The sequence below is a fragment of the Felis catus genome, chromosome D1, assembly GCF_018350175.1.
Source record: "Felis catus isolate Fca126 chromosome D1, F.catus_Fca126_mat1.0, whole genome shotgun sequence".
NCBI lineage: Eukaryota > Metazoa > Chordata > Mammalia > Carnivora > Felidae > Felis > Felis catus.
In genome coordinates, this window is record NC_058377.1 from 18686888 (window position 1) to 18711876 (window position 24989).

At 43.3% G+C, this 24989-nt stretch overlaps 1 long non-coding RNA gene across 1 annotated transcript; it reads left to right on the plus strand.

The window, feature by feature from the left end:
- The first annotated feature begins 13001 nt into the window (after positions 1-13001).
- Positions 13002-19808, plus strand: LOC123380372. The gene is made up of 2 exons (XR_006586053.1): positions 13002-13298; positions 19656-19808. It is a non-coding gene; the product is annotated as an uncharacterized LOC123380372 (long non-coding RNA).
- Positions 19809-24989: the final 5181 nt, after the last annotated feature.

The following is a 24989-nucleotide window of genomic DNA, read 5'->3' on the forward strand; positions in this document are numbered from 1 at the left end:
ATATTCATTTCAACAAGGTCCCCCTAGGTGGTTCAGATGCAGATTAAAGTTTGCAAAGTGCTTCTTTCACTATAACACTCGCATTAGGGGGGAAGCTAACAACTTGCCCTGTAACTTCAGCCATAGAACCTTTTACGGGTAAGTTTTGCAGAAGGGAGGTTCACCAGCAGTCGGTATATTGCTTGTACCAAGTATCCTTTTAGACTGTCTTCAAATACAGCTATTTTTCTTGAAGGCATGTTTATTATTTTTTTTTAACGTTTATTTATTTTTGGGACAGAGAGAGACACAGCATGAACAGGGGAGGGTCAGAGAGAGAGGGAGACACAGAATCCGAAACAGGCTCCAGGCTCTGAGCCGTCAGCACAGAGCCCGACGCGGGGCTCGAACTCACAGACTGCGAGATCGTGACCTGAGCCGAAGTCGGACGCTTAACCGACTGCGCCACCCAGGCGCCCCTCTTTTTTTTTTTTTTAATGTTTCTTTATTTTGAGGGAGAGAGAGACAGAGTGCGAATGGGGGAGGGGCAGAGAGAGGGGGAGACACAGAACCCAAAGCAGGCTCCAGGCTCTGAGCTGTCAGCACAGAGCCCGACGCGGGGCTCGAACTCACGGACCGCGAGATCGTGACCTGAGCCGAAGTCGGACGCTTAACCGACTGAGCCACCCAGGCGCCCCTCTCGAAGGCATGTTTTATCTCCCTAATTAAATGGTAACCAAGAACTTCATTTCCTTGATGCACCACTCTTGAGTGCCTCGGGCGGAAAGGAAATGCCAAGATGATGGACAGACAGGCTCTTCCCTGTAGGAGTCTGCAGTCTAGTAAGAAGAGAAGTTCACTGTGAACAGCAACCCACATCCTCAAGCCTCACTCGGCTCCCTGCGGAGGAAGATCCCTGGACCCGTTTCTTGACGGCACTGAGCCTCAGTTTTCTCATCTGCAAAATGGGGGTAACACTTAAGTTGCAAGTTCACTGCAGGGATTAGAGATCATGTGTGTTCAGCACAGACCTGGCAGAGAGTCGGTATTCCACAAACAGGTGGCGTGAAAGAGAGATAAACACATACGCTGACGATGCAGAAAAGGGAGAGGTTACGTTTCACTGAGGGAATCAGAACAGGCCTTGCAAAAGAATGAGCATGAGACAGGCTAGTAGAGTTTTTGTAGGTGAAAGAAATTAAATAAGCAAACTCGTTCTCATAGAGATTACATAAGGAGACCAAGAACTCATCTGATTTCCCCCCCGTCCCTGATTTGTGAATTTATTGGTAGGTATAGCCATTTATTTATTTATTTTTAATTTTTTAACGTTTTATTTATTTTTGAGACAGGGAGAGACAGAGCATGAACAGGGGAGGCTCAGAGAGAGAGAGACACAGAATCCGAAACAGGCTCCAGGCTCCGAGCGGTCAGCACAGAGCCCGACGCGGGGCTCGAACTCATGGACCGCGAGATCATGACCTGAGCCGAAGTCGGCCGCTCAACCGACTGAGCCACCCAGGCGCCCCATATAGCCATTTCAAAGGTGAAACGACTAGAGCCCTTTAAAAAATATTTATGCAGTTTATGCATTAACAAGTCGCCTTTACCGTAAAGATTAAAATGATGGGAAAGAAGATCTCCCAGAAAATCTGGGCCATATGGTTCCTTCACATCGTGGTTGTGCACTCAGATTCAGCCGTTGTGTTGACTGCCTGCTGCCCAGACAGAGCGGGGTGAAGTCAGGACAGAGCCCTGCTTCAGCATGAATGCCTCTGCCTTCTCGAGCTAACACACTCCCTCCGCCACTTAAGAATGCGCAGAGCATTTGCCAGGTCGGGAATGCCTGGCTATGACAGCACCATTTGCAAAGTAAAGAGTCTATTTATGAAGATAATGGCAATACCCAGGCCAAGCCCACCGTGGGAGAACCTTGGCTCCTAATTAGCAAGAGCAGTGCATTTTAATGAGGCCGCCTCTGGTAGGCAGTTGGCTCCTGCCTTGACTGCCAATGAATCTGGGGCAGAGTGAGCTCGTTGGCAGAGAGAACACAGAGCAGGTGAGGAGAACAAAACAGAGAGATGCGCTCATCTCTTGGAAACTTTAATCCCCAGAATTATTTGATTTCCCCATTATGCTGGCTGTCGTCCCAAAGGCTGTTTCTCTGGGAGCAAATAGCTCGTAGAAGAAGCTATGCATTTTGGGTGAACTAAGGTAAGCAGATACATCATTTTGAACAACCCTGGAACTATTGTGGGGAGCAGAGGCCTGAGAGGGTGGGAGGCCCAGAAACGTGGGCACTTGATACCCGGACGGCAATGAAGCCATGCCGAGAGGCCCATGGAGCAGCCCGAATCCTTTGCCTTCTTCTGATTGGGCCAGAAAGCCACAACGGCCCTGGCCTCCGTAAACCCCATGGAGGCGATCTAATACCTTCAACAGTCATTTAAGGCAGGACGTCAAAGTTCTGCTGAGCGCTCACGGCATGCTGCTTACTGACGGGCGCCGTTAAGAAAGCAGAACCCCTCCAGCACCTGGGTCGTTTCTGGGTTCTGTCTCAAGGAGAGTGATCTCCCCACTGAAAGGGCAAAGGACTATTCATAGATGGGGACCGGGGATCTGAGATGCATGAAGGAACCGGGGGACCGCCCTAACGCTTTAAACAACGTCAGGTGCTGAGCCCTTGCAGCTTAGACTGAGCATGAGTGACCCGGTGGGTCCCTCACCGGTTACCTCTGAGGCACCAGAGAGGCCCGTGGGTTTGACCATGAGCCCCAGCAAGATAAACCACGGGATTTTCTTTCTTTTTTTTTTTTTTTAATTTTTTTTTTTTCAACGTTTATTTATTTTGGGGACAGAGAGAGACAGAGCATGAACGGGGGAGGGGCAGAGAGAGAGGGAGACACAGAGTCGGAAACAGGCTCCAGGCTCCGAGCCGTCAGCCCAGAGCCCGACGCGGGGCTCGAACTCCCGGACCGCGAGATCGTGACCTGGCTGAAGTCGGACGCTTAACCGACTGCGCCACCCAGGCGCCCCAAACCACGGGATTTTCAAAAGAGTGTTTGCGAGCAACTTGAAGAGGAAGGAGCGATCTTTAGGAACAGGCGTTAAGACCACTGTGAGAAAAAGTCATGTAGAGACTGCTAACCATCCCCCAACATCTTTTCTTAGCTTTTTCCACAGGAAGGGCTATTTCAGCAGAGTAAATGGCTGCTGTATTCGTTTCCTGCTGCTGCCATAACAAATGGCCAAGACTTTAGTGACCTAAATCAACACGAATTTAATATTTTATAGTTCTGGAGGCCAGAGGTCTAAAATGCGTGAGCAGGACTGCATTTCTCTGGGGGCTCTAAGAGACCATCTTTTTCCATGCCTTTTCCAGCTTCTAGAAGCCGCCTGCTTTCTTTGACTTGTGGCCTCGTCCTTCATCTTCAAAGCCACCAGCACAGTTTCAAACGCCTCTCTGTCTCTCTTTGATCCTCTGCCTTCTAACTCTCCTGTCTCCCCTTTACAAGGACCCTTGTTATTACATTGGATTCCTGTAGATAATCAAGGATCATCTCACATTTTGAGAGCCTTTACTTAATCACGTGTGCAAAGTCCCTTTGCTACATCAGGTAATCTATAGGACCTAGAGATTAGGACATGAGTGTCTTGGCTGCTGGCTGGGGGTGGGGGAGAGCAGGGTAGGGATTATAGGGATTATTCAGCCTACTTGAGCTACCTAAAATAAAAATGAATTATCCAGTCCTGTGACCAAGTCCCGGCTATGCATATGAGCAAAAGTGAGGTATGTCCTTTTTGAGTCATGCCCTAAACCGAAGACGCATGTTATTTGCTAAAATGTCGATAAGGAAGTCCTTTTAAACCATGCAGATGAGGGCAGTACCTGGAAGTGTTTCAGAAACAAGAGCCTATGTCCCTGATAATTTCTTGGAGCAAAGCCAGCCTACCAGCTTGGACTTTCACACGAGAGAAACATAAACTGCTAACTTGTTACAGCGCTGCAGACAGAACTCCGTGCTACTTAATGCATATACTAGTAGGCCTCAGGAACTATACTTGACGAAGTGTGTCGGACCTCGAGCCGCGTTTAACAAGGTCTCCTTTGATATCCGTGCGCTCAAGATGGAGAAATATGGGTTAAAGCCAACAATTAGGTGGGTTTATAACTGCTTGAGTAACCATAAGGGTACAGATTAATGGGTTGGTATTAATCTCTACACAGAGCTTTTAATAATATGGCCTTGTTACAGTCCTTGCTGTGGACAGTCCAGACTATAGCTGAGATGTTTAATTTTCTTACGGGGGCCTCTTGGAGAGGGCTACAGATATAGGATGGTATTTCGGGGATCACAACACACTGGTGAAGGGACTTAAGACTATGAGCAAGAGTTGAAAAAGCAGCAATAAAGATAGGAGCAGGGCCTTCAGACTGAGCGTTTGTTAGGTATAAGGTACGATGCTAAGTGACGTGGGATAGAAAAGACAAGAAGACACATTTCCTTGCCCTCTTCTGATGGGGGAGATGAGGCATTTATATAAATGTATGCAAGGTATCACCAAAGCCTCAGCTTGCAGGGTGGCCCATAGAGAGCCTACAGCATGGGGGTTCCTTTGTCAGTTTCTATTTTGTTTACGTTTTGCCAGCGGTAGCCGAAGGTCCTTTTGTCCACCCCTGGTAGATGATGACTCATCAGAAAGTGTTGGAAATACTATTTTACCCTGGCAAAAAAATCAACTTGTGTTTCCAGGAATTGGGTCCTTCCCAACCCCACAGGGAAGGCAAAGAAGTGTTGGGTGTTGCTAAGGACTGTACAGACTTTCTACTCCATCTATCAACCATCAAACTCTTTCGGGGAACCACTGAGCCCTTTTATGGTTAAAAAAATAAAAGTGAATGAGAAGAATAAGGGCTTTGGAGAACGAGGAGAAAAAAGGGAATGAGGAGGAGATATGGAAAGGGGCCCTGAGTCTAGAGGGCATCTATTCCTGAGACTGGACCCACGTGGACATGGTCCCCAAAGTGCTAGGGGCCGTGGACCCCAAGAAGAATCGTGGTGGGGGTTAATGCACGAGTGTCCTAAGCGGGTCCAGGACCGCAGCCTAGGTCTCCATCAAGGCAGGAGGGGATACCGATCTTGCCTGTGCATCAAGTCCTCGCCTCCAAATCCCCTGCCCAGAGGCCCCCAGGACGCTCATGAATGCTAGAGAGCCACCATAATTGTTCTCTGGGGCTGACCTGGGGGGTGTTAGTGCACTCTGAGCTGGGGAGGCCAGCATCACCAGTGATGAGAGCACAGGAATACCTTGGATTCCCAGTAGCAGGGGCACTTTCAGCAGCTTGGAAAGACCACCACACCTGGATAAGCTGAAATGCCCTTCGTATCCCATCATGGACAGGTTCTGGATGTGTGCCTTCTTTCTCTTTCCATGTACGATTCTTAAGAAGGTTCAGGACAGTTTCACTTTATAGGCCAGTTGAGCAACAATGTCATTGTCCCCTAGCCCTTCCTGCCCTCGAGACCCAGTCCAAGATCCTCTCCCTGCCCCGGGGACCCCTCGCCGCCTTCGGGTCTCCTGGATATTGTTTCTCTATCCCATGGTAAGCGCGGGTTGCCGCCTGTTAGGGAAGACAGGTAACTGAACAATGCTATATACTGATTCGGTTTAGGATAAATGCCAATTAGAGACCATCAAAAAGTACTTCACAGGCAGAAAGAGTATTGACCCTCTCTTGGTCCCCAGCTCATGCAGGGTGTTCATTTGTCTAGGTGATAGAGCCCTGGGGATGGGTGATACAATGGGGCACGATCTCTTCCTGGCAACGACAACTCAGAGACCCCTGCCAGAAATCTGGGCCGAGCCTGCAAGTTGCTTAGGAACGAGAGCTCACCAGCAGAGTTAGGAAAATGATCACGTCTTCGGGGGGAAGAAAAATAAAATAAGAAAAAATAAAAATACATTTTTTTCCCCCAACGAATCGTGATGACATTTTCCCAATCTACAAGCTTTATGCTGAATCCTGCTGGTGTTCCACAAACATCACTGCAATAGCTCCCATTAATTGGATGCTTGCCGTGTTTCAGAAGGTTTCCATACCTACAGCACGTCAGGTGGACAGTATCATTGCCTCAGAGAAGGGAAGAACGCAAGCTGAGAGCCCTCACGTGATGTGTGCACTGTCCTTTGGGTGAAGGTGTGAGGCTGGGACTTGAACCCAGATTTGTCTGGTCCCAAAGCATGGGTTCTTTCCATGATGCTTCCCCAGGAACACGGTAATAACCGCAAAGAGCAAGTTTAGATCACAGGAATTACTTTCCACTTTCCACGTCGCTCAGTGCATCGCCGTCCATCTGATTGTTTTTTACCTCCTTCTGCCCTACACGTCGTAATGGCGGAGAGAAGTTTTATCACAGGCAGCTGGCTTCGGCTGGTTTGCATGCTCACAAAGAGAGAAAGAGCTGCAAAGATCCCAAGGGCATACATCTACCTTTGCTCATCCGGGACTTCTTGTGAAAGCCTACCCTTCCCACACAGCTGCAGCTGCTTTGAATGAATGGGAGTTCATCTGGGGGGAAATGGTCTATTGCTCTGGGGAATTGCTGTCCTCCCCAGAGGCTGGAGGGCATGTGCAGATTGCTAGGAACACCTTGATCTACCTGGGTGCATGGGGTGTTTGTACACTCAGCAAAGGCCAGCAAAGGAATGAAGGGTCCCAGGTCTTCTATAAATGCCCATGTTCTGTTTCTCAAAAGAGTGAATGAGGTTCACTAGTTAATCCACTGCCTTTTTTTTTTTTAATGTTTATTTATTTGGAGTGGGGGGAGGCAGAGAGAAGGGGCGACACAGAACCCAAAGCAGGCTCCAGGCTCTGAGCTGTCAGCACAGAGCCAGACGCAGGGCTCGAACCCATAAACCACGAGATCATGACCTGAGCTGAAGTCAGACACTTGACCGAGCCACCCAGGTGCCTCGAGTATCCACTGTCTTGCATACACTAGACAAGTCAAATATCGGATGTGTTAAAGAATGAATACTACTTAGCATATAACATTTGGGGCGAACCAAAGACAGGCTCCAGCCTCTCTTACCACCTGAACCGAAACCCAAAGTACCAAAATAAGATAGGTAGTCAGAAAATTGGGTCATTAAAAAAAAAAAAAAACCTGGCTCCTTTTAGCATCACTACAATATGGTTAATATTCTGACTTTTCTCCCTGCCTCAGTTTACTTAAATGACAGATGAAGAGTGTGGATTAGATGATCACTAAGGTTCCTAGCACTTGGGTTTTATAATGTAAACTATCAAGGGCACCTGGGTGGGTCTGTCAGTTAAGCATCCGACTCTTGATCTCGGCTCAGGGCTCGATCTCACCATTCGTGAGTTCGAGCCCCACATGGGGCTCTGCGCTATAAGCACAGAGCCTGCTTGGGATCCTTTCTCTCCCTCTCTGCTTCTCCCCAGCTCACTTACTCTCTCTCAAAAATAAATGAATAAACTTTAAAAAAAAAAAAGAAATATTATTTTTAGGAGAAATAAATGAAACTGAATTTTTCTCCCAGAAAAGTTGTTTTTTTCCCCGTGAGCTAAGACAATTTAGGGAATTGGATCTGAACTACTTCTCTTTCAAATTTCTTATTTTCTTTCTTTTTTTTTTTTTTTTGGAAGTAAACTGACAGAAATGATGATTTCAAAAGCTAGAATAAAAATTCAGTCATTTCACAAAATTAGAGCCTTATTCTGAGTGACACATTAATAATGGAACAAGTGTACTGAGCAAATCGCATTAACTTTGTCACTTCGTAACAATAGGACACCAAAGGGGTGATTAAATTTATCTCCCTGACACAAGTGATAACTCCATACCAAATGCAGTGTTATATTGTGTAGGAAATGGCATCTTTCCCCTTCCTGTTCTAAAATGTTAGATAATGACACATAAAAAGTAATTAATAGATTCCTAGTCTGGGGCTTATGGAGCAGGTCGAATTAAACTGTTTCTTTTTTTTAATTAATGTTTATTTTTAACAGAGTAATAAATGCACACAGTAAAAAGAAAGAAAAAAAGTCAAATGGTACTGAATGGAAAGAAGGAAAGTCAGCTGCCTCCTGCCTGCCTGCCTCCTGTCCACAGCCCCACTCCTCGGATCCATGTACTTTCAAATGATAAGCTATTGGGGCGCCTGGGTGGCTCAGTCGGTTAAGCGTCCAACTTCGGCTCAGGTCACGATCTCGCGGTATGTGAGTTCGAGCCCCGCGTCAGGGTCTGTGCTGACTGCTCAGAGCCTGGAGCCTGTTTCCGATTCTGTGTCTCCCTCTCTCTCTGACCCTCCCCCGTTCATGCTCTGTCTCTCTCTGTCTCAAAAATAAATAAACGTTAAAAAAAATTAAAAAAAAATGATAAGCTATTTCTTCTAGGATTTATTGCTGTGTTTATAAAGAATTTCCTTATACTATTACATCTTGGTTCCCCAATTTTAGTTAATATCTATCCTTCTGTTTTAGAAGGTGAGGAGTTCATGCTCCTACACTCCTCTCTTTTCATCTCTTGCATTATTTTTCATCTCAATCTTTATTCGTTTGTGTTCAGTACTTACATCATTATCGCTATGTAAATAACACTCATTACTATTCATGATAATTCCTAGTAGTATTCTACGAGTATACTAAGAATAGTATACTATCATTGCCTCTTTTGTTGTACAACTTTTTGTGTTTTTTTCTAGAGTTGATAATTGTTTTCTTTTTTTTTATTTTGAGAGAGAGCACACAAGCTTGTGCTCAAATATACTATTAGTAGCCTACTTACAATTTGAGAGCAGAGAGAGGGGAAGAGAAAGAATCCCAAGCAGGCTTCACCTTGTCAGCACGGAGCCCAGTGTGGGGTCCAAACCCACAGATGGCGAGATCATGACCTGAGCCCAAATCAAGAGTCTGAAGCTTAACTGACCGAGCCACCCAGGCACCCCTCTTTTGGCTATTTAATTTGCTTAGATTTTTTTTTAATCCATGCTGGAAGTTATCGGTAATAATAGATTAGGAGCTGAAATCCTATTGACATTCTAGAACCTTGGGCTAAAAGTAATAAGATGAAAAGTAATAAGGATATATAGACAGGGTAGTACGTGAAAGTTCATAAAATCGTTGTGTGACTATAAGACGGGGACCTTACTTGACCGAAGTCTGAGATAGAGAGTCGTGTTCTTTCACTGATCTCAAACCCCACACGTCAGTAGTAGATTCACTTGTTAAAACACAATCAGAGGCTATATTAATTGAAATACACTTTCAGAACAGGAAAGATGGAGGTCCCATTTCATTCATGTTGCTTAACGAGTTCCACCAGAGGGTGTACAGAGTTACATTGGACAAGGTCATGAGAATCTGAAAAACATGCCATGTGAGAAATAAAGAGGAAACTGAGATTGTTGGCTTGGAAATGACTTCGGGGGAAATTACGGTTGTCTCCAAATACGTGCAAGGCTTTCATGTAGAAAATGAGACTGATATGCAGCTTGACTCCCGGGTCAGAGAGACGTGGGGCCAATCGGTGAGTGTCCGGGAGGCAGGTTCAGCTCAACGATGATAGAACTTGCTAACAACCAGATCCCTTGTAGACATTTCCCTTGTCCCTCCAGCCTCCGTTCTCGCATTGTTTCTTTGGTCATAGCAGTTTAGACTGGGCCCTTGGCTGTCCGCTGAAGATTACGTTTTCTACTCTTCCTTCGTATGGCCCTTCAATTAGGTTCAGATCGTTGGGATATAAACAGATATGATGCATGCCACCACTTGCTCGTGCCTGTTTTATTTTATTTTATTTTAATTTAATTTAATTTTATTTTAAAGTTTATTTATTTTGAGAGAGACAGAAACAGTGCGAGTGTGGGAGGGGCAGAGAGAGAGGGAGACAGAGAATCGCAAGCAGGTTCTGCAATCAGTGCAGAGCCTGACACGGGGCCCCAACTCCCAAAACCATGTGATCATGACCTGAGTCGAAACCAAGAGTCAGACACTTAACTGACTGAGACATCCGGGTGCCCCGTTGATGCCTTTAAGAGGAAAGGAGTGTGCCCTCTTCCTCTGTCTCCCTTCCTATGGTCTGGAATGTGGTCATGATGAGTCTTCTTCAATCTTGTGGGTAAACGTGCAGAGCAAAAACGATGGGAGGAACTTGGGTTCCCAATATCGATACTCAACACCCCTTCCTCAGCCTTGGACTATTTGAATTTTTTTTAATGTTTATTTACTTTTGAGAGAGAGAGACAGAGCATGAACAGGGGAGGGGCGGGGGGGGGGGGGGGGACACAGAATCCAAAGCAGAATCTGAGTTGTCAGCACAGAGCCCGATGGGGGCTTGAACCTGTGAACTGTGAGATCATGACCTGAGCTGAAGTTGGAACTTAGCTAACTGAGCCAGCCAGGTGCCCCTCAGCCTTGGACTATTGGAACTGTTAACTAAGACAGAAACTTTCCATCTGTAAAATTTCTACCTGGTTAAGCCACATATTTGGATCTATGTTATACTATTGTACCCTATAGATTAAATAATAGAGATACTTTTTTCATGATCCCTTTGGTGAAAGATTATTTTTATTTCTACATCTGTATGTATACATGTGCATCAAGACATGTCTGGAGGGATGGTTGTAATAATAGAGATACTTTTTAAGCAGTGGTCTCTAGGGGGTCATCATTGAGTCCTTCTTTTCTCTTATCGCACTGTTTTTTCCAACACTGAGCAATGAACTCAATTCTGACACTCTTTACCTGGAGTTAGCATCAGATGCCACAGGTCAAGAGCTCGGTCCTATAAGCCTGTCCCCCCTCCAGATGGCAGTTACAAGTCCCGGCTGTCACCTGTGCTTCTGGCTATAGGTCAGAGATTCCCATACCCCTTCCTTAGGATTTGCTAGAGCAGCTCACAGGACTCGAGGCGAAACATTTGCCTATATTTACCAGTTTATTATAAAAGTTATTATAAGGAACAAAGATGAACAGCCAGATGAAAGAGCTGCGTAAGGCAAGATATGGGGGAAAGGGCATGGAGTGTCTGTGCTCTGAGCATGCCAACCTTCCAGAACGTCTACGTATTCACCAACCCAGAAGCTCTCTGAACCTCGTCCTTTTGAGATTTTATGGGCACGTCATTACATAGGCATGATTGATGAAATCATTGACCATTGGTGATTGAACTTGTAAACTCAGACGTGATTGCAAGGGGTTTGTTATAAATAACAAGACACTCTTGTCATCGTGATGGCTGTGGAGCTATTTCAGGAACCAAGAACAAAAGACCAAACACTATAACAAAAGATTCTTCCATTATTCTTACTACTTAGGAAATTCTAAGGTTTGGAGGAGTTAAGTGTTAGCAATGGGGACCAAGACCAAATATGTATTTCCTATTATAAATCATAGTATCATGCTTCTACTCAGTCAGTTACTATCTTTTTTTTTTGTTTTGAAAAAAAAATTTTTTTTAATGTTTTTTTTATTATTTTTGAGACAGAGAGAGACAGAGCATGAACGGGGGAGGGGCAGAGAGAGAGGGAGACACAGAATCAGAAGCAGGCTCCGAGCCATCAGCCCAGAGCCCGACGCAGGGCTCGAACTCACGGACCGCGAGATCATGACCTGAGCTGAAGTCGGACGCTTAACCGACTGAGCCACCCAGGCACCCCAGTCAGTTACTATCTTAATATCTCTATAATCTAGCCACTTCTCTCTATCCCTACTGCTACTACCTTGAATCAAGCTGCCATCTTTCTGGCCTCAATTGCTGGAGAAACTTCCCAATCAGTACCCTCCCCTTCAGTCCCTGGGATATCCTCTATACCTCTCCTATCATATCTGAAATAATCTTTTTTTTTTAATTTTTAAAAATGTTTTTTATTTATTTTTGATACACAGAGAAAGAGAGAGAGAGAGCATGAGTGGGAGAGGGGCAGAGAGAGAGGGAGACACAGAATCTGAAGCAGGCTCCAGGCTCCGAGCCGTCAGCACAGAGCCCGACGCGGGGCTCGAACTCACGGACCGCAAGATCGTGACCTGAGCCGAAGTCGGACGCTCAACCGACTGAGCCACCCAGGTGCCCCTGAAATGATAGTTCTTAAACCTAAGTCTTATTATGTATTTCTCTTCTTAAAATCGTTCCATCGCTTCCCATTATATTTAAGATAAAAGTAAAGTCTTAAGATGGTGGGATAGACAAAACAATGCCTTCCACTCCCAAGATGCCCCTATCCGAATCCCTAGAACCTGTGAATGTTACCTTACATGGCAGAAGGAACCTTGCAAAAGTTGACTAACGTAAGGATCTTGAGATGGTAAGATTCTCCTGGATTATCTGGGTGGGCCCAACGTAATCACAAGCGTCCTTACAAGAGAAAAGCAGAAGTGAGGAGAGTCAGAGAAGAAGATGGAAACAGAGTTTTGAGTGATGGGGTCTGAATGTGGAGGAGGGTGTCACAGCTCATGGAGTACAGACAGCCCCTCAAAGCTGGAAGAGGCAAGGAACGTTATTGTCCCCTGGTGCCTCTAGAAGAAATGCAGCCAACACCTTGATTTTGCCCTCAAAAGTCTCATTTTGGACTTTTGATCTTCAGGACTATAAGGTAGTACGTTTGTGTTATTTTCAGCCATGCATTTTGTGGTGATTTGTTCTAGCAGTCATAGAAGACCGATACAGATGGCTTTCATCACCTGGCCCTTGCTTGTTTCTCTTGTTCCATCTGTCACCAAGACCCTGCTTTCTCTGAACCCTGTCCCTTTGGGATTGTATTCCATAGGCATGATTGATGAAATCATTGACAATTGGTGATTGAACTCATGCTCCAGTCTATGCTCCATCCCTTTTCAATGATTTGTGGCTCCCAACAAGCAGGGTCCTTAGTTTATGCTTTTTTTCTATGATAGTTTTCCTTGCCCCTTGCCTTCTCTCCTTTGTCTTACTACCTTTTCAGCCCGGGCTTTGATATAAGTTTCTCTGGGAAAACTTCACTGACTACTAGGACTGGGTTTGGTGCCCTTGCTATAGACCGACCCCTTGCCTCTTGTTTGTAGCACTGTTAAATGCTTAACACACCGTATTCCTGAATTGTCCGGTTTGTAGTTATCTCAGAGCTTAGCATATATGTCAACAAATGTTTGCAGAATGATCTTTCACTGGAAGTAGTGTAGTAGAGCTTGGCTAACTACAGATGCTACAGTTACTAAGATACAGAGATTCTATAGAATGGACCTTTACAGTGGTTGAGGAAAGGGACCCTATCATTTGAAATGTCCGCCATAAACACTACCCATCCCTTACATTAAGGTAAGTCAACTCCTGTGTATCTTCTAAGTCTATAGATAGATAGATAGATAGATAGATAGATAGATAGATAGATAGATATACATTAAACATACATAATTTTTAGGGGCACCTGGGTGGCTCAGTTGGTTGAGTGTCCGACTTCGGCTCAGGTCACGATCTCGTGGTTCCTGAGTTCGAGCCCCACGTTGGACTTGCTGCTGTCAGCCTGTCAGCGCAGAGCTCATTTCAGATCTTCTGTCCCCCTCTCTCTGCCCTCCCAGCTTGTGCTCTCCCCCCCAAAATAAAGATTTAATGAATATATAGAATTTTTAAATATATAATCAGCTTTATTGAGATATCATTTATATGCGATATAATTCATTCATTTGAATTCAATGGTTTTTGGTAAACTCAGAGTTGTTCCACCATCCCCACAATAAATTTTAGATCATTTTCATCACCCCCAAAAGAAACCCTGTGCCAATTATCATTCCCTTCCAAGTCCCTCAGCCCCAGGCAGCCCTCGATTTATTTTCTGTCTCTACGGATTTGCCCATTCTGGAAATTTCATATAAATGCAATCACATAATCTACGGTCATTTGTGACTGGCTTCTTTCACATTTTTAAATCTGTTCATCAGTTGATGGGCATTAATGTTGTTTCCACTTTGGGGTTATTATGAATAAGAAAGCATAAGTCTTTGTTTTTCTTTTAACTTTGTTCTTCTTTTTTTAAGATTGTAATTGGCTATTCTGGGCCCCTGGCATTTCCATATGAACAATAAGTTTAGCTTCTCAATTTCTGCAAAGAAGCTAGTTCGAAGTAGGATAGGGTTTGTGTTGAATCTGTATAGGTACTTACAGCTATTCATTTTCTTCCAAGTATTGCTTTAGCTGCATCCCATAAGTTTTGGAATGTCGTGTTTTTGTTTTCATTCACCTCAAAGTACTTTCTAATTTCCCTTCTTTTTTTAATGCTTATTTATTTTTGAGGGAGACAGAGCATGAACAGGGGAGGAGCAGAGAGAAAGGGAGACACAGAATTCCAAGCAGGCTCCAGGCTCTGAGCCATTAGCACAGAACCCGACGCGGGGCTTGAACCCACAAACTGTGAGATCATGACCTGAGCCGAACTCGGACGCTTAACCAACTGAGCCACCCAGGTACCCCTCTAATTTCCCTTTTGATCTCTTCTTTGAACCATTTGTTACTTGGAGTGCATAGTTCAATTTCTGCATATTTGTGAATTTCTCGAATTTCCTTGTCACTGATTTCTAGTTCCATTCCATTGTGGTCAGGGAATGTACACTATACGGTTATTATTTCAATTCTTTGAAATTTGTTGAGTCCCATTTTATGGCTTCACATATAAGCTTTCCTGGAGTATGTTTCATGTACTTTGAGAAGAATGTGCTTTCTGCTAATTTTGGTCGACTGTTTTATGGACGTTTGTTAGGGTTGTTTTGTTATGCCCAGAATTCGTGATCCCCAAAGACCGCCAGGGAGCCGAGTCCGATGCAAAAGCAAAAGAGCCTTTATTCGAGCTAGCTCGAGCTCAGTCCCCTACGTGCACCGACGCAGCGGTGAGATACCAGGGAGAGAGAGCGAGTTTCAAAAGGACAAAGGTTTTATTGGGGCCTAGGGGCAGTTGGTGAGGTAATGGCTGTGGCCTCAGTCGATGGGCTGGGGTAGGGTCCGAGTCCTGTTAGGCAGGTGAGGGGGGGGGTTCATCAAGGGGAGGAGGTGTGGTCAAGGTGAAGGACACAGAACAAGATGGAGTCGGCCGGCATAGGCCCGCCCTTTCAGTTTCATTGATAGGATTGCTCTCAAGCCTTCTCTTTTCTCATTGATCTTCTGACTAGTTGTTCTATCCATTATGGAAAGCGGGATGCTGAATATGATTATTCAATTGTTTGTTTTCCTTTTAGTTCTTCAGTTTTTGGTTCATGTGTCTTGAGGGTCTGTTTTCAGGTGGACCAATGATTGTAATTGTACCTTGACGATCGACGGATGCTTTTATCATTATAAAACGTCCCTCTTTATCTCTGGTAATGCTTCTTTGTTTTAAATTTTATTTTGCCTGATTGTATTATAGCCACTTCAGCTTTCTTATGGTTTCTGTCTTAATGACATGTATTTTTCCGTCCTTTTGCTTTCCACCTACTTGTGTCTTTGAATCGCAAGTATCTGTCCCGGAGATGCACATTGATACGTATTGCTTTATTAATAAAATCTGAAAATCTCTGCTTCTTCATTGGATTGTTTATTCATATTTAGTGTTATTATTGATACAGTTGGATTTGCATCTGCTATTTTACATTTTATCTTCCATCCGTCTCATATGTTTTTTTTTTAATTTTTTTTAGTGTTTATTTACTTTTGAGAGAGAGACAGAGTGAGCAGGGGAGGAGCAGAGAAAGAGGGAGACATAGAATTGGAAGCAGGTTCCAGGCTCTGAGCTGTCAGCATGGAGCCTGACACAGGGCTTGAACTCACGAACTGTGAGATCACGACCTGAGCCGAAGTCGGACGCTTAACCGACTGAGCCACCCAGATGCCCCCGTCTCATATCTTTTTTGTTCCTCTGTACTTCGTTTACGTTCAGTGAATATATTTTAATTTAACATTTCAGTTCCTTTAATTTTTTTCACCATACTGCTTTGAGTTATTTTGTTGGTGGTTGCTCCAGGGCTTACCATATGTATCATAACTTATCAGAACTAATTTTATTAACTTAATTTCAGCGAAAAAAACTTACTCCTGTATGAACTATTCCTTCCTCCTCACTTTTGGTGATTATTGTTATACATGTTGCACCTATACGTGCTACAAACCCAAATATACATTGCTATAATGACTACTTTATATAACTTTATGTCTATTTAAAAAGCTGATAAAAGAAAAGAGATCAGTTATATATTCATACAGTTTCTTATATTAGCCTTATTTTCTATTTCTGGCCTTCTTCATTTTTTTCTGTGGATCAGAACATCCATTGGTGTCATTTTATTACTATAGTACAGCTTTGCTCCCAGCTGCCTCCTTTGTGCTGTTATTGTCAAATACATTGTATTTCTATATGCTATAGGCCCAACCATACAATTGGATAGATACCAGTTTATACAAGTGCATTTTAAGTCAGTTAAGAGAAGAAAGAACACAGAGGCATTGATATTGTCTTTTAAAATTACATAATTTGGGGCGCCTGGGTGGCTCAGTCGGTTAAGCGGCCGACTTCGGCTCAGGTCACGATCTCGCGGTCCGTGAGTTCGAGCCTCGCGTCGGGCTCTGGGCTGATGGCTCAGAGCCTGGAGCCTACTTCTGATTCTATGTCTCCCTCTCTCTGCCCCTTCCCCACTCATGCTCTGTCTCTCTCTGTCTCTCAAAAATGAATAAATGTTAAAAAAAATTTTTTTAAATAAATAAAATTACATAATTATCTTTACTGATGTTCTTTATTTTCATTGCATGGATTTGAATTACTGCTTGGGGTCACTTGCTTTCATCCTGAAGAAGTTCCTTTATTATTTCTTGAATCCAGAGGGGAAGGAAACCTGGAAGAGGGCGGTTTCTTGCAATAGTGAGCAGCAAAGAGAAAAACGGAGAATTGGGTGAAATCAAACAGGCAAATGACTGGCCAGCTACCCCACAGCACTTGCGTATTGCTTTACAGAAATTTGAATAGGTCTGCTTTACTGATTCATCGAATTTCTCCTACTTGCCGGACGTGGGTCTTGGAGGTTTTCAAATGTATATTAATTTAATCTTTACAGAATGACACGATTACATAAGAGTTAAGAGCTTGGGTTTTTATTCTGGTAGAGATGAATTCAAATTTTGAACATACCGCCTAAAAAGCCTGTGACCTTAGAAAAGTTACTTAACCTTGTCAAGTCTCATTTACCAATCGATAACACCATAGTATGTGCCAGAGAGCTGCGTGATGGTCACATGAGAAGGTGCATGTAAAATGTTTATCCTCCCACACAAATGCTCGGTCAATAGCAAGCTTGAAAAAACACAGCAATATTGGGTTGTGGTTTTGACCGTGCTAGGGTACAGCTGTCAAACTCATTTTTATATTGTAAACAATGATAAATCTGAACAAAATGTATGAAGCAACACTTTTCAAGCTTTAGACAAGATATATAGGAGGGATTTGATCCCTTGAAGAATAAAAACACATTAGGTGGGCTCCATATTCACTACAGCTTTCTGCGTGGGATTTGTTTACAAACCGTAGCATTAGACGGAGAAAGAAAAGGTGGAGGAAACAGAGACTGAAGGTGGAGGTGGGGGTCACCAAGGGAAAACAAGTGAAAAAAAAATGAACAGAGCCTTTGGCGTTTCATTATAGACAACATCGAGTGACCTGAACAAAAAAGAATACCCATTTTGCACACTTTCCAATTCATTTTATGAGGCCAGAATTACTCTGACATCAAAATAAGAGAACGACACTACAATGAAAGGAAATGACAAATAAGTAACTTTCACAGACATAAGAGAAAAAACATTGCATGAAATATTAGCACACTGAATCTAGCAATATATAAGTCATGACTAAGTAGGTTGTACACAGGCATGCAAAATTGGTTCAATAGAAATCAATCAATGTAATTTACCACGTTAGAAGAGTAAAGGAGAGGGGCGCCTGGGTGGCTCAGTCGGTCAAGCACGAGCTTTGGTTCAGGTCATGATCTCGTGGTTCATGAGTTTGACACCCATGTCAGGCCCTATGCTGTCAGCTCAGAGCCTGGAGCCTGCTTCGAATTCTTTGTCTCCCACTCTCTCTCTCTCTCTCTCTCTGCCCCTCCTCTACTCATGCTTTCTCTCTCTCTCTCTCTCTCTCTCTCTCTCTCTCTCTCTCTCTCTCCCTCTCTCAAAAATAAAATAAACATTAAAAAAAAAGAAGTATAAAGGAGAAAATCATAAGATTAGCTCAATAGATGCAGCACAAGAATTTGACAAAATCCAGCTAAAACTTTCAGCAAGCTAGAAAAATGTGGGAACATCCTCAATCTGATAAAGGGCATCTATAAAAACCCACAGTTAATATCATATTTAATGGTAAACAACTAAAGGCTTTCTCCCAAAGACTGGAAACTAGCAAGGTTGTCTGTTCTTACAATTCTATTAGTATTAGCTAGTGGAAAAGGTGTGGAAAGAAATTTTAAAACAAAACAGGAGACTTATTGGGGTGCCTGGGTGACTCAGTCGATTAAGCGGCTGACTTTGGCTCAGGTCATGATCTCCCGGTTCACGATTTCGAGTCCTGTGTCTGGCTCTGTGCTGACAGCTTGGAGTTTGGAGCCTGCTTTGGATTCTGTGTCTCCCCCATCTCTGCCCCTCCCCTGCTCACACTCTGTCTCTCTCTCTCTTTCTCTCCCTCTCTTAAAAATAAACATTAAAAAAAATATTAGAAAGAGAAGACTTACAGATTATAAAGAAAGTTGTAAAAGTCCTTTATTCACAGACAACATGATAATGCGCTTGGAAAATGATTCTAAAAATCTACCCCCAAAACTCAAACTAATAGAAATAAGGGAATTTAGTGAGGTCAGAGGATACGGTATCAACATAAAAAAAAAACCAACCTCTAATGAATATTTATATACTAACAATAAACAACTGGAGATAACATTTCAAACTATTATAACAGTATTAAGAAAGATCCTTGGGGATCAGTTTAATGAGCGACATGCATGATCTCTACATTGAGAACTATTGAGAATTGAAAGGCCTGAATGGGGGCACCTGGGTGGCTCAGTCGGTTGAGCATCAGACTCTTGGTTTTGGCTCAGGTCATGATCTCACCAGTTTCCTGAGTTTGAGCCCTGAGTCGGGCCCTGCACCGACCGTGGGGAGCCTGCTTGGAATTCTCCCTCGCTCTCTGCCCCTCCCCTGCTCGTGCTCTCTCTGTCTCTCTCAAAATAAATAAACTCCTTCGAAATAAATAAACTTAAAAAACATACTGAAAGGCTTACATAATGGAAAGAGAGACCATGATGGCAGATGACTCACCATGTTGAGGAGACTGGGGAAATGGCATTGCTGCACATTATTTGTGGTTACTTTTTCTAAATACTGTTTAAGCTGTTACGTAATAATAGGATACTACCAATAGCTACCACTTGTTAGTGCCAGGTGTGACTGACAAATTCCTAAAAGGGCAGCTCTCGGCTCTTCTCTGCTGGGAAACTCCTTCTGGTTCATAGGATCAAGGACAAACTCCTCTGGTATCCACAGGCCGTCCACTATTAGCTCCGAGATTCCTCTCTATGTTCACCTCCCACGTTCTGCCACACATACATCCTATACTCCGGCCACACTGGATTCTCCAGGCAACTGAAGAATTTTTTTTCTTCCATCTTCCAGGTACACGTATTCATGCCACGAAGGAAGCCACACTTGATACAAGCGGACAGTGATGGTTATGCTCCCATCTAACATAGCTTGCTTACATTTACGGCCAGACTGATGTCCTACCTGATGTGCACTCCAAGTAAAGGTGGTTAATGTCGACCAGGAGCTTCTCAGGATTCCAAGCTTTGAATGCCAAATTTCCTTCTTTTACCAGCACTCCTGATTTTATAAACAATGAACCCCATCAACCCCAGCATTCCCCAAATCTCCTGGTAACTTGGGTTTAGTAGGATTTCATCAGAATCCAGATATGTTATGTATCTATTTTCAAATGTTTATTTATTTTTGAGGCAGGGGAAGGGAAGAGAGAGAGGGAGAGAGAGAACCCCAAGCAGGCTTTGTGCCATTAGCGCAGAGCCCAACATGGGGCTTGATCTCCTGAACCGTGAGATCATGACCTGAGTCGTGAGTCATGCAACCAAGAGTCTGATGCTCAACCGACTGAGCCACCGGATCCAGACATTTTAAATAAGGTTTTGAAGCATCCTGGCACAGGACCAACAGCTCAGGCCACTCCAAAGCCCCACAGCCAAAAGGCCTGCAAAGGTCGCCCAGTGACTCACTTAAGGTTTTGACCTTCGCGTCTTGACTCATGATATTCCCTTCTTTTTAGATGACTCTTCACCCCACCCCACCAGCCATCCTTAGCCGTGGACTGGTTCCCACAACTTAAAATACTTAGTACAGTGTGGGGCAGTTAAAGTACTTAAGGTATGATAAGTAGTTGCTGACTGAACCAGAGAAGAAAAATGGTTCACTGACACCAGTCCCAGAAGAGAGCATAAATGGATGCGTTTGATTCCGAGTAAAGACAAACGGAGATAAAATGTGTGTTTAAACAATGCAGGCAACTCCCCTTAATCGGCAGCCTTCTTCGGAAGCAGATTGTCATAATAAACCAAACCCGCAATCATTCCAATTTTAGGGAATTCAGAGAAATTTGTTGGATATTTATTTGTTTCTTCTATTGTTTACTTACAGAATTACAAAGTTTTTTAGTATATAGATGTTCAGGGAAGCTTCAAATTGTTTTTCTTTTTTATTCTACTATCGTCTATTACAGCCAAAGGAGAGTTTTGAAATGGACTATACAAAGAGCCTCAAATCTATTGTTTTATATTTGTTCGCTTGATACAGGGTGTTATCATATATTCAGGGCTGGCTTCATGGGCATACGCCCTATACAGTCACATAGGGTCCCCCACTCAGAAGGGCCCTGTACTTGGTTTGATGCTCTACTCTTGCTGTCTCGAAAGTCTTGTTAATTTTGAACATGTTCGTTTTGCAAAGGGCCCTGCAAATTATGTTACCAGACCTGCACATACCCCCTCATTCTCCACCATTCCCTCCCCTCCATGCACTTCTCTAGCTATAAGGCAATCCCAATGGCTAGAGAGAGCTGGAAAGCACGTGGAATCCTGAGACAGTTAGGAACCAGGAACAAGCCCCAAGGAAAAAAACATTGTGCATCCCAGTTGCTTTCTGTTGGCTGCTATAGCTAAACGGCTGCTCTTATCAGAGCAAATCCAGGATGCTGCTAGAATGGGCGCTGTGAACGAGCCGGACTTAAAACAGAGGGGTCCAGCTCCAAACTCACCCATGAGCTGCTTGAGTTGCATTATCGACCAATCAATCAGGATGAAGCATTTTTTTTCTTTCCCTCATTAGCATATTGGGAGGGGGAACCTGGGCAGGAACTTTATACAAGCAGGGCCTCCCCATTGCTACGGGTGGCCAGCCTAGGTACTTTCTGGTAGAGCAGTGTCTCCCCTCACCTCTGTCTGTAACCACCCTGCCTTTGATTTTTGGGTCTGGCCTCGTTTCAGGTTCAAGAACCCAACTGCAATAACAATACCGGAGGTTGCATTTTCTCAATTCTCCAACCTTTGGGGTTTCCTCTCAGTCCTCCCCCTATAATCTCTAGTAGGAAAGTCTGGAGACTTCTAAGCTAGTCCACGCTTCCCATTCTGCATATGAGAAAACTACCATCCAGGGAGACAAGATCATCCAGCCACCACTTAAATAATTTGAATGAATGAAGTTAGGGCAGAATACAGGATAAGGGGCGGTTCCTATCTCAGATGGAGCCTTGGTCTCGTGGCAGGCAGAGTTCCATGTCCCCAACCTCTCTCCCCTATTTTTTCATCTCCATTTCAATACCACAGACTCTGGAAAATTGAGCCCTGCATCAGGCTCCTCATTGGCAGTGTGGAGCCTACATGGGATTTTCTCTTTATGCCCCTCCACTGCTCGCGCTTTCTCTATCTTAAAATAGATAAATAAGAAAGAAAGAAAGAAAGAAAGAAAGAAAGAAAGAAAGAAAGAAAGAAAGAAAGAAAGAGAATACTTCCTTTTTATAAAGAACAGAAATCGGCTCTGCTAATGCCAAACATGGGAATTAATCCCCTACAAAATGACAAAAAACTCTACTTTCTTCCCATAACATCTTTTCTTTTTTCTTTTAATTTTCTTTTTTCTTTTTTAAAATTTACATTCAAATTTAGTTAGCATATAATGAAACAATGATTTCAGGAGTAGATTCCTTAATGCCCCTGACCCATTTAACCCATCCCCCCCCACACCCCCTCTAGTAACCCTCTGTGTGTTCTCCATATTTAAGAGTCTCTTCTGTTTTGTCCCCCTCCCTGTTTTTACATTATTTTTTGTTTCCCTTCCTTTATGTTCATCTGTTTTATCTCTTAAAGTCCTCATATGAGTGAAGTCATATGATTTTTGTCTCTCTCTGACTAATTTCACTTGGCATAATACCCTCCAGTTCCATCCACGTAGTTGCAAATGGCAAGATTTCATTCTTTTTGATTGCCGAGTAATACTCCATTGTATATATATACACCACATCTTCTTTATCCATTCATCCATCGATGGACATTTGGGCTCTTTCCATACTTTGGCTATTGTCGATAGTGATGCTATAAACATGGGGGTGCATGTGTCCCTTCGAAACAGCACACCTCTATCCTGTGGATAAATGCCTAGTAGTGCAATTGCTGGGTCATAGGGTAGTTCTATTTTTAGTTTTTTGAGGAACCTCCATACTGTTTTCCAGAGTGGCTGCACCAGCTTGCATCGCCACTAACAATGCAAAAGAGATCCTCTTTCTCTGCATCCTCACCAACATCTATTGTTGCCTGAGATGTTAATGTTAGCCATTCTGACAGGTGTGAGGTGATATCTCGTTGTGGGTTTGATTTGTATTTCCCTGATGATGAGTGATGTGCATTTTTTCATGTGTCGGTTGGCCATCTGGATGTCTTCCTTGGAGAAGTGTCTATTCATTTCTTTTGCCCATTTCTTCACTGGATTATTTGTTTTTTGGGTGTTGAGTTTGATAAGTTCTTTACAGATTTTGGATACTAACCCTTTGTCCGATATGTCATTTGCAAATATCTTCTCCCATTCCGTCAGTTGCTTTTTGGTTTTGCTGATTGTTTCCTTTGCTATGCAGAAGGTTTTTATTTTGATGAGGTCCCAGTAGTTCATTTTTGCTTTTGTTTCCCTTGCCTAAGGAGACGTGTTGAGTAAGAAGTTGCTGCGGCAAGATCAGGAGGTGTTTGCCTGCTTTTTCCTCGAGGATTTTGATGGCTTCCTGTCTTACATTGAGGTCTTTCATCCATTTTGAGTTACTTTTTGTGTGTGGTGTAAGAAAGTGGTCCAGGTTCATTCTTCTGCATGTTGCTGTCCAGTTTTCCCAGCACCACTTGCTGAAGAGACTGTCTTTATTCCATTGAATATTCTTTCCTACTTTGTCAAAGATTAGCTGGCCATATGTTTGTGGGTCCATTTCTGGGTTCTCTGTTCTTTTCCATTGATCTGAGTGTCTATTCTTGTGCCAGTACCATACTGTCTTGATGATTACAACTTTGTAGTATAGCTTGAAGTCTGGGATTGTGATGCCTCCTGCCTTTTTCAAGATTGCTTTGGCTTTTCGGGGTCTCTTCTGGTTCCGTACAAATTTTAGGATTATTTGTTCTAGCTCTGTGAAGAATGCTGGTGGTATTTTGATAGGGATTGCATTGAATATGTAGATTGCTTTGGGTAGTATTGACATTTTAACAATATTTGTTCTTTCTATCCAAGAGCATGGAATTTTTTCCATTTGTGTGTGTGTGTGTGTGTGTGTGTGTGTCTTCTTCTTTTGTGTGTGTGTGTGTGTGTGTTATCAATTTCTTTCATAAGCTTTCTATAGTTTGTGTGTTTCTTCTTCTTTTGTGTGTGTGTGTGATCAATTTCTTTCATAAGCTTTCTGTAGTTTGTGTGTGTGTGTGTCTTCTTCTTCTTTTGTGTGTGTGTGTGTGTGTGTGTGTGTGTGTGTTATCAATTTCTTTCATAAGCTTTCTATAGTTTTCAAGTGTATAGATTTTTCACCTCTTTGGTTAGATTTATTCCTAGGTATTTTATAGTTTTTTATGCAACTGTAAATGAGATCGATTCCTTGATTTCTCTTTCTGTCACTTCATTGTTGGTGTATAGGAATGCAAACGATTTCTGCGCATTGATTTTATATCCTGCAACTTTGCTGAATTCATGAATCAATTCTAGCAGCTTTTTGGTGGAATATTTGGGTTTTCCACATAGAGTATCATATGTCATCTGCAAAGGGTGAAAGTTTGACCTCCTCCTGGCTGATTTGGGTGCCTTTTATTTCTTTGTGCTGTCTGATTGCAGAGGCTAAGACTTCCAATACTATGTTGAATAACAGTGGCGCGAGTGGACATCCCTGTCTTGTTCTTGACCTTAGGGGAAAGCTCTCAGTTTTTCCCCATTGAGGATGATATTAGCGTTGGGTCGTTCGTATATGGCTTTTATGTTCCTTCTATCCCTACTTTCTTGAGGGTTTTATCAAGAAAGGATGCTGTATTTTGTCAAATGCTTTCTCTGCATCTAGTGAGAGGATCATATGGTTCTTGTCCTTTCTTTTATTGATGTGATGAATCACTTTAATTGTTTTGTGGATATTGAACCAGCCCTGCATCCCAGGTATAAATCCCACTTGGTCGTGGTGAATAATTTTCTTAATGTATTGTTGGATCCAGTTGGCTAATATCTTGTTGAGGATTTTTGCATCCATGTTCATCAGGGAAATTGGTCTATAGTTCTCCTTTTTAATGGGGTCTCTGTCTGGTTTTGGAGTCAAGGTAATGTTGGCTTCACAGAAAGAGTTTAGAAGTTTTCCTTCCATTTCTATTTTTTGGAACAGTTTCAAGAGAATAGTGGTAACTCTTCCTTAAATGTTTGGTAGAATTCCCCTGGAAAGCCATCTGGCCC